We start from the raw sequence: 11,520 nt of genomic DNA on the forward strand, positions 1-11,520 counted from the left end.
AAACAGAAGCCATGGTGCTGGGGCTGGCCTCTTGGGGTCTTATTTTCTTTATCTGTAAAATCGCACTTTGCATCAAATGATCAACTGATACATTTCTGGTTTTGATTCAGTACTAAGTTGATGCTGTCTATCTAGTATGTGAATGGCAAGGTGAAGAACAGATTTTGAAGGATTCTCTGAGCAGTGTGTCTTTTTCATCTTGTCAAACATTTCAGAATGGTTTCAATGTTCTGACAAGGTGCCAAGGAATTTCTAAAACCTACAATATATCTATATTAAATTGTAAGCTACATAGGTAACCTCCAGTATCTTATTTTTTATGATGCATAAAGCTATTTCCTTTAGCACACCAGCACAAAAACGGGTCTCCAAAACAAATGTCATTACCAAACTATTTTAAATTCATCATATCTGCTAATTAGCTACTGGATAAAAACAACCATTTTGGTCTTGGCATATAAGACCCTTTTTTTCTGAACCATATATACTCATATTCTACTCTTTCCTGCATGAACCATCTGCTCCAGAAATATAATATCCAAATAATCGTGCCCCAAATATATTTAACATTTATTCACTTCATTCCTCCTTGTGTGTCTTCCCTGCATTAAGAAATGCCCTTGTCTTCAGTTTATAAAAGTATTACAAAATCAAATTTATTTAAAGTAGATAAGAATGTTATGTACTTAATTGTCAAGAATACATGGATATCATCTATTAAACTTTCTTGATACAAGTCTTATACCAAAATTGCCTTACCTCTCACCCACTCTTCCACCTCCCTTCCACGGAATTTCAAGTACTGGCTCAAATCCCATTTTTTCATTGAACCTATTCTTGTTTTTCTCTGCACTTATTTAACCAATAGCCCTTAATGCACAACCACTACATATATTATTTAATGATAAATATTTACATGCTCCTCTTTCTCCATCTCTCTACATCTTTCTCTTTTTTTCTCTCTCTTCCTCTTTCTCTCTCACCCCACCATCAAGATGATAAATTCTAATAAAGAGAAACTATGTGTTATAACACTTTATAGTTTTAAAAGAACCTATCAGAATTTTAAACATAGAAGTTGTGATGATTAATTTTGTGTTAATTCATTTTATGTCACAGGGTGCCCAAATATTTGGCTAAACATTATTTCTGGGTGTGTCTGTGAGGGTATTTCTGTGTGAGGTTAGCATTTGAATTGACAGACTGTGTAAAGCAGACTGCCATCCCCATTGTGGGTGTGCATCGTCCTATCCATTGAGGGGCCTGATTAGAACCAAAATAAGCAGGAAGAGAGGATCCCCTTTCTTTGCCTGACTGTTTGAGCAGGTCTTAACCCTGACCTTGGACTGAGATGCCATCATCACGTCTGGTTCTCAGGCTTTAGGATTAAACTACAAGTTGTACCATCCATTCTCCTGGTTCTCAGGCCTTCAGACTAGAACTACACCATCAGCTTTTCTGGGCCTACCGCTTGCACACAGCAGGTCGTGGGACTTCTCAGCCTCCATAATCACATAAACTAGTTCCTTATAATAGATCTCTTTTTATATATCCTCCTGGTTATGCTTCTCTGAAGAAGTCTGACTAATACAAAAGTCAATTCACAGATTCGTTTTGAATAAATGAAAATGTAAGAATAAAGCTCTGCTTCCTCATATGTTAAAGAGAAATAAAATGTATTTTGAGGTCATGAGAGAAACAAAATCTTTTAAAAATCTTGACACATATTTATTATTGAGAATCAAAGCTGTGATGAAAAATCAATTACTAATTGTAATTTTTTTTTTCTTGCAAGAGACGAAATATTCTAACATTTGAAGAGAAACTCTAGATCATTAATTCCTGATAATAGTTTCTTTGCGGTATATAAATTGTTTTAAAATGTAAAGTCATGGTATCTTACAGTCTATCCAATACAGAGAGACAAAATAGAAATGTAAAGAGGCAATTTGATTCTTCTATGTGTATATGAAATACACAACGCTGGCTACACAGTGCTTTTTACCAGTAGCTTAAACATTGACTTAGGTAGAGTCTACTACCTTTTAGCTTTTGACCAGGATGAGACAAATTGTCCATAAGTTTTGGAAATAAAGGACATATGAAAAGCCATGAAATGGGGGGCGGCCAGATGCCTCAGTTGGTTAGAGTGCTATTAACAACAAGGTTGCCAGGTCGATTCCCACATGGGCCAATGAGCTGCGCCCTCCACAACTAGATTGAAAACAACGGCTTGAGCTTGGAGCTCGGCCGCTGGGCAGCTGGTTGGCAGAGTGGTTAGAGCGAGGTGCTTATAACACCAAGGTTACCAGTTCGAGTCCCACATGGGCCAGTGAGCTGAGCCCTTCACAACTAGATTGAAAAATAAAGACTTGACTTGTAGCTGAGCTGTGCCCCCCACAATTAGGTTGAAAACAACAACTTGACATCCTGGAAAAACACACTGTTCCCCAATATTCCCCGCTTAAAAAAAAAAAAAAAGCCATGAAATGAATTCTCAAAATAAACTTGTGATATAAGCAGTACTTCCCAGCTACTACCTACCTCATTACATAATCATGCATTTATTTTACTACTTGGGAAATGGTGAATTGTATAAAAAAAGGATTTTGTTTTTCTTTCTCTAGAATAGCAAATTAAAGCATTTGAAATAGGTAGACTGAGGTATTCATATCCAGGAAAACACAGCTAATAAATTAAAAACGAAACAAAAAAAGTCTGAAAATCACTGCTTGGATCTAAGAACTCTACTAGTAAAGCAGGTAGCTTAGCAATAAATTTTATGGTGTATGTGTTGGCAAATTTCGTAAAATCTTATTTTAGATTTATGTTTCAAAATCATCTTCCAGATATTTTGTCATTTTTTTTGGGGGGGGGGCGGTTAAATTTAATTCAAAGTAGTGCTGATTCTCCTTCTGGTGTTTAGCCTTTTGACATTTTCCAAGTACCCTCTCATCCCCAGGAGTAACTGATTCATTCTAAGCAGTAAATCTCTCAATCTCTCTCTCTCTCTCTCTCTCTTCCTCTAGCTGCTTTCAGAAGTTTCTCATCATTTTTCAGTCTAAAGAAACAACTTTACATTTCTTTTTAGTTGTGTTAGAAAACAAAATTCAACTGAATAAGTTTGATGATATAGTTGGCTTTATGCAAGGATTCCTGAATCAAATAGGACAGCATCCTATCTCAATTAGAAACAGAGCTCCAATAAGCTGCAGAAAAGGAAAGTTATTCTATAGCAGAAAGGGAGTGGGAGAAGTAAGTCATAAAGAAAGAACTATTTCAAGCAAGGGTACCCTCCTTTAGGGAATGAAAGGTGTGCATCAGGCAGATTACCTCACTAGCACTGAGCAGGAAATTCCAGATTGACAGGTTAAGATTATATTCCTGGGGAGGTTGAAACTGCAATTAGGTTTCTAGGTATTAAGTTTTAGGTTTCTGAAGTGAGTTTAGCACAAGTGAATCCATTTGGGGCCTGTTGTGTCTCTTTTTAACATTTGTGAGAAAGATTGCACAGCATGCACAGATGACGTGTTCTTACACCCATGCTTTTGTTTTTGGCCTTTCCCTTTAAACACTGCTCTGGTACTTTATCTCATTCCTCTCTAGGATTTTTCTTCAACACTTAAAATCTAAATTTCTTCAATTCTCCCTTCCAAATCCATAATAGGTTTTCTATTCTTGCTTTATCAAAAATTCTCAGAAGATAAGCAATCATAGAATGAATAACTTGTAAAAGATCGAAGGGGTACTAGGTTTAAATGAAAAGTAGCTGAATAAATATTACTGTAAGACCTTTTTTCTGACACCAAATACATTTTATTTTCCCACAGAAATTCTCCAATTCTCTGACACCAATGGGGTGTCCAACAATCCAATTCAATTCTGACACTAATACTTGGAAGTTTGTGCAAACCCTGCAGGTTAAGGGCTCTGTCCTGCAACACTACCCTCACTTAAAAAGCCAGTCACAACTGAGGTGCCAGGCTACCCACACTTCTGACTGGCTGACTCACAGAAGTCAGGGAAGTGTTCTACTCTTTCAGTTTATTATAAAGGATATAATTCAGGAATAGCCAAATGGAAGAGGTGCACAGGACAAATTATGGGGGAAGGGAGTACATCCTCCTACCAACATTTTGATGTGTCACCAACCCCGAAATTTCGCAAATTCTGTTTCGGGTTTTTATAAAGAGCTTCATTACAGAGGCCTCATGGATGAAATCACTGGCCAGTCAGGACAGAATTCAGTCTCCAGCCTCTTACACCTCCTCAGAAGTCAGGGGTAGGACTGAAAGTTCCAACCCTCTAATCACATTCACATAGTTGTTTCTTCTGGTGACCAGACCTCATTCGGAAACTAGGGGCTCCATGAAAAGTCACTTCATTAGGATAAACTCAGGTGTGGTCGAGAAGGACTTATTATGAATAATAAAAGATACTACCATCACTCAGAAAATTCCAAGGGTTTTAGGTACTCTGTGTCATGACCTAAATCTGCAGCAACCCCCAAAGTACACATATTTTTTTATTATACTGCAATTACGAAGGCAAACTTTTAAGTAACTTTCCCCCTCCAAGTTATTTCTCCTTAACTACTGCAGGGTCAGATCCAGCTGACTCTGTAACATTGAAGACTGGTTAGATAACTGAAGAATTATTTAGCTCCCCATTACCTTCCTCTTCTTTTTAACTTATGATAACGATAGCTTGGCCTCTCTCTCAGATGGTAGGGAAGAGAATTGTATTTTAAATCAGATGATTTTGCTATTTGCTTAGGAGCAGTCTCTGAAAGGTCAATAAACAATTATACTTACTAGAAAAAATAAGGTTTAGTACTTATCTGTCATTATGCATATATTCAGTTTGATTAACTATATTAGATTTTTTTATTACTTTTGTTTTCTACATATATGTCTTTATTCAATACCAACTTGAAAGCCTTTTTTAGACAAAAGCTGTTTAGGCATTTGTTATATTCCTCAAAGCACTAAAATGTTGACTTTAATATAGGAGCTATTCCTTAATATTTGTATTGTATGCATTTAACATCTACGTGCACTTGATATTTTATATACTATAGATGTGAGTTTTTTGTGAATTTAATTGAATAATAAATTAAAGAGTAAAATTAATAGAGAAGGACAAGAAAAAGGAAATTATGTGAAAAAATAGGCACTCTTTCACAGCTACTTTAAAAATAGATTATTTTAACAAACATGTTGAGTCTTCTATGCATAAAAATGCTATAAGGAAAAGGTTAAGAGTCCACAAATCAGAAAATCCTGGTTCTGTTCCCACCATCAGTAAAACATACCTAGAAACATTTGTCATGATACATCCTCGATTTCCTTATTAATAAAAATTATGGGTATAAATGTCTTCATGTAGATTTTATTATTTGTACAGAAGATGAAGTCACACAATTTGTTAGAAATTATTAATCTTCTCCCTAAAAATGCAAACCAAAAAACAATAAATAAATAAATAAAATACTATACCACTCAGATAAGTTTGTATGATTATAATTATCCTGTGATAAAAACAAATCATAGAAACAGAAAGATGCAAATTAGCAACTTACTTATGTTTAACAAGTAATCATTTCCTGGTTATTACCTGCCATCAGGATTGTCCCTGATGATCTTTGCTTCCAGGTATTTATCCCACATTGAACAAAGTTGACCTGCAAAGCCAACATTTTAAAAGTGAAGGTGTGTGACTCCAAGGATCGGTCATAAAGGACAGTGCAACTTTCATCTTGCTCCCTTGGATTGCTCATTCTGAATGAAGCCAGCGACCACACTAGGAGGACACTCAAGCAGCCTCATAGAGAGGCACACATACGGTAGGAACTGAGACTTCCCACCATCAGCCAACACAGACAAAAAGAATCTGTCAATGATAAGGGAAAGCCACCTTGATATAAACTTGTAAAAATAATCAATCACTTAGACTTCTTAGCTGGAAACAAACAAACAAACAAAGCTCACTCTGTCTTGTTTAAACAGAAGAAGAATTTTTAAGGGCTATAAGGTAGATAATCTCCAAGAAGCACCAGATGAACGAGGCTGCAGCCAGCGTAATACAGCAAATTTTTTCTTTATAAATAGAAAGTCTCTTGAATTTATCATTTTCTCTTTTGCTTGATTTAATCTCATGTTGTTTTGTACAGGAACATGCTGTATGGGCTTATAGCCTAGGAAAAATAGGCTATACCATACAGCCTAGGTGTATAACAGGCCATACCATCTAGGTTTGTGTAAATACACTGTATGAGCTTCGCACAGCAATGCAATTCCCTAATTATGTATTTTGTAGAATGTATGCCTGTGCTTAATCAGCACATAACTGCTATTACTACTACCCAGATACTGAAACATAGGGCCAGTGGTATGTGACATGCTTGCTAAGCCAGGATCCTCAGGGAGGACTACTAGTGCTATCCCAGGTATTGGAAAAAGTAGAAGCAAACTCTGGAGGAAAGCTTTCACTATTTAGGTCCATGGTTCTCCATATATAAGGATAAAGTTTAAAGTTATCAGTTCATAGTCAAAAGACAATCACAGTTTTTCACATTCAAACCACAAAGTTCAAGACAAAACAAACCATTAAAAGTGACAATCAGCAAGGAAATACACCAACAGATTTAAAACTGACAACATCGTTGTCATCACACACAGTGTATCAAACAACTATAGATAAAATATGTAAGAAGTTAAGGACACATGAAAAAATGAGTAAACCTCAAAAGACTGATGAATGAATAGTAAATAAAAAAAATTAAAAACTGATAAAGCGATGATGACATCATAGAAATGGCAGCCTGAGATGAGCCTCTTGAAATCTCCCCTGGAATTTACAACAAATTAAACATCTATAATTCCACAAAAGACTCCCTGCACAGCAGACAGGCAAGACTAAGAGATGTGCAAGCAAAATCATCTAAAGCTGGGCAAATTGGGCGAGCGAGGGAGGAGGAAAGTGGGAAGTGCGGAGACAGGGACGTGTGGGCACAGGACGCAGACATAGCTCAGAGCTCTGAGCCTGCTGCATTCCAGAGCTAGACAAGGGAAGAATTCAGACTGCTAGTGCTCCACAGTCCCACCTGAGGGATCTGCATATAACACAGCTGAACCCAACGCTCACGACAGAGACGTCGGAGCAAAGACTGAGAGAAGAAGGGTGAAAACAGAGGTTTAAGCCCTCACTGCCGAGCACGGAAGGCTTAGGCACAGAGCCTACCTGACTACTCCACTCTCCCAGTGCTAGAAGCGGAACGATAGCAGTGTCAGATCAAAAGGACAGAATAGTTTTAGTTCTGAGAACTGCCATAGACTCACAGCCCAACTAGTTCCGGTGAAGGGGAGGGAGCCCTGGGGGTTGTGCTGGTGGTTTCCACAATAGCTCACAGACACCTCTCACAGCACACCCTGCCCCCGTCCCCACCTATCTGGGCAGATCCCTGCAGGAGTAAACAGAACTGTTGAAACACACAGGCCTTTAATCTGGTGCAGGAAGAGATTCAGAATTTCAGAAGCTGTCCACATCCCCCAACGGAGGCAGTGCCCTGAGACATAGGCAACATGCTTACAGAGGAGAAGCTCACCTTCCAGAGAATCCCCCCCATTGTGTGAGAAGCCAGAACAGTGCAGAGAAAATATGACACTACAGCATGAGAGAGAATTAAAGGCTGCGATTAGAAAGAAAATAAAGCATTCTACCAACACCTACTGGAAAGCAAAGGAAAGACCTCTTCCCACAAACCTGTTGCAGAACCCACTCCTGTAGATACCTAGGAAGAGAAATAATAATTCACTAATTGCCATAATTAACCAGGGTAACAAGGCAGTTCAGAAAGAAAATGAAAAGTCTCTAGATAATGAACTTAAAGGCATGGAAATATGTGACTTAAATGACAAGGAATTCAAGATTGCAGTTCTCAACGAGATGCAAGAAAACACAGACTGGCAGTTTAATGAACTCAGAAACACAATCAATTAACATTTTACCAAAGAGACTGAAATTTATAGAAAGGAACCAAATAGAATTTCTGGAGATTAAGAACTCAATAACAGAAATGAAGAATGAAATAGCCAGCTTAGGTAATAGAGCTGATCAGATGGAGGAAAAAATCAGTGACATTGAAGATAGAAATCTGGAAATGACACTGATGGAAAAAGAAAGAGACTTGAGACTTAAAAGAAATGAAAGAACTCTACAAGAACTTTCTGACTCCATCAGAAAGAGCAATATAAGAATAATGGGCATACCAGAAGGAAAAGAAACAGAGAAGGGAACAGAGAGTATATTCAAACAAATAGTCGACGAGAACTTCCCAAACTTGTGGAAAGAACTGGATCCTCAAATCGAAGAAGCAAATAGAACACCCAATTACCTCAACCCCAACAGGCCTTCTCCAACATACATCGTATTGAAGCTGTTAAAAATTAACCACGGAGAAAGAATCCCCAAGGCAGCCAGGGAAAAGATGACAGTAACCTACAAAGGAAAGCCCATAAGGTTATCACCAGATTTTTCAGCAGAAACTCTACAAGCCAGAAAGGAGTGGACTCAAATATTCAAACTATTGAAAGAGAGAAATTATGAGCTAAGAATAATATACCCAGTAAAAATATCCTTTAAATATGAAGGAGGAATAAAGACCTTTCCACACATACAGAAGCTGAGGGAATTTTTCTAACATGCAACCTGCACTAGAAGAAATACTGAAGGAAACTATTCTACCAGCATAAACAGGGATAATTTGTGACAACAAAAACATAAAAGGGGGTAGACAAAAGGTCTGAACCGGCATAAGGGAATGGAGAAAGTAAGCATGCTGAAGAAAAAGGAATACTCTAAATCTGAAACTTTCTTTTATATAAACTTAATGGTAACCACTTAGAAAAAAAGAAAAATCCAGAACTGAAATATATAACATAAAAAACAGAAGAAACAGAGGGGAAAATCATAGAATACCACCACACTGAAATAATAGACAGCAACAAAAAGGCAAAGAAACAATGGAGGCACAGTCCTACCAGAAAATCAAAGATAGAATGATAGGAAATACTCATGTATCAATAATCACCCTAAATGTAAATGGACAGAACTCACCAATAAAAAGGCACAGGGTAGCACATTGGAAAAAAAAAGAAAAAAAGAAAAACTAAACCCAACCACATGCTGCCTCCAAGAGACATTATCTCAGCTACAAGGACAAAGTGAAAGGGTGAAAATTGACACTCCAAGAAAATGGTATCCAGAGAAAATCAGGTGTAACCATACTGATATCAGACGAAACACACTTCAGGATAAAAAAGGTAACAAGAAAAAAAGATGAACATTTCTTAATGATAAAGGGGAATGAACAAGAAGACACAACAGTCATCAATATTTATGCCCCCAACCAGGGAGCACCAAAATATACCAAGGAACTACTAACAGAACTAAAGGAAGAAATTGACCAAAACACAATTATAGTAGGGGATCTAAATACATGTATAAATCATTGATAGCTATGGATAGATCATCCAAACAGAAAATAAATAAATAGCAGCCCTAATAACACATAAGATAGAATGGACATAATTGACACTTATAGAGCACTTCATCCTAAAACATAAGACTACACATTTTTTCCAAGTGTACATGGAACATTCTCAAGGAGAGACCATATATTGAGACATAAAACTAGCCTGAGCAAATTTAAGAAGATTGAAATCATACCAAACCTATTCTCTGATCACAAGGTTTTTGAAATTGGATATCAAATGCAAAAAGAAAGCAGGAAAAACCACAAATATGTGGAGATTAAACAATATACTTTTAGAAAACAACTGGGTCAAAGAAGAAATAAAAGGAGATCAAAAGATATATAGAAACAAATGAGAATGAAAATACATACTACCAAAATTTTGGGGATGCAGCAAAAGCAGTTTTAAAAGGGAAATTTATATCATTACAAGCCTATCTCAAGAAATAAGAACAGTCCCAGATAAATAACCTCATGTTACACCTTAAAGAACTAGAAAAAGAATACCAAGTGAAACCAAAAATCAGCAGAAGAAAGGAAATAATAAAAATCATAGCAGAACTAAATGAAATAAAGAATGAAAAGACAATCGAAAAATATAATGAGACACAGAGCTGGTGCTTTGAAAAGATGAACAAAATTGACAAACCTTTGCTTAGACTCACTAAGATAGAAGTGAGAAAAGAGAAAAGACCAAATAAACAAAATCAGAAATGAAAGAGGGAAAGTTATTACAGATGCCACAGAAACATACAGGATCATCCAAGAATGCTACAAAGGACGATATGCCACCAAATTCATAATCTAGAAGAAATGGACAAGTTCTTAGAGACATATAGCCTTCCTAAGCTTCCTAATCACGAAGAACTGGAAAATCTAAATAGACCAGTAACGAAATTAAATCAGTCATCTGAAACCTTCCCAAAAGCAGAAGTCCAGGAGCAGATGGCTTCACTAGTGAATTCTACTAAACACTCAAAGAAGATCTAATACCTGTCCTACTCAACCGCTTCCAAAAAACTGAAGAAGAGACCTTAGTCCCTAACTCATTTTATGAGGCCAACATTACCCTGATACCAAAACCTGGTAAGGATAACACACAAAAAAGAAAATTACAGACCAATATCTCTGTTGAATACAGATGCAAATATCCAAAACAAAATTCTAGCAAATCAAATGCAACACTGCATTAAAAAGATTATACATCACAACCAAGTGGGGTTCATCCAAGGGGCACAAGGACGGTTCAGCATATGCAAATTGATCAATGTGATATACCACATATACAAAATAAAGGACAAAAATACATGATTATATCAATAGATGCATAAAAAGCATTTGACAAGCTCCAACATCCATTTATGATTAAAACACTTAATAAAATATGTATAGAAGGAAAATAATGTAACATAAAAAAGCCCATATACGACAAACCCTCAGCTAATATCATAACTAATGGTGAAAAACTGAAGCTCTTTGCTCTACATTCTAGAACACAACAGTGCTGTCCCCAATCACCTCTGCTTTTCAACATAGTATTGGAAGTTCCAGTCAGAGCAATCAGGCAAGAGAAAGATGAAAGGCATCCAAATTGGGAATGAAGAAGTTAAATTGCCACTTTTTGCAGATGACATGATGGTAAATATAACAAACCTTAAAGATGCCACCAACAAGCTATTAGAAACAATAAATGAATATAGTAAAGTTGCTAGCTACAAAATCAATGTACAAAAGTCCATTGCATTCCTAGATATGTACTAACAATGAAATCTCAGAAAAAGAAATTAAAAAAAAAATCCTTTTGCAATTGCAGCAAAAAGAATAAAATACCTAGGAATAAACTTAACAAAGGATGTGAAAAACCTATATACTGAAAACTATAAGACATTTTTAAAAGAAGTTGAATAAGACACAAAGAAATGGAAAGAAATTCCATGTTCATGGATTGGAAGAATCAACATAGTTAAAACAGCCATATTACCCAA

This window comes from Rhinolophus ferrumequinum, chromosome 5 (assembly GCF_004115265.2).
Source record: "Rhinolophus ferrumequinum isolate MPI-CBG mRhiFer1 chromosome 5, mRhiFer1_v1.p, whole genome shotgun sequence".
Lineage (NCBI taxonomy): Eukaryota > Metazoa > Chordata > Mammalia > Chiroptera > Rhinolophidae > Rhinolophus > Rhinolophus ferrumequinum.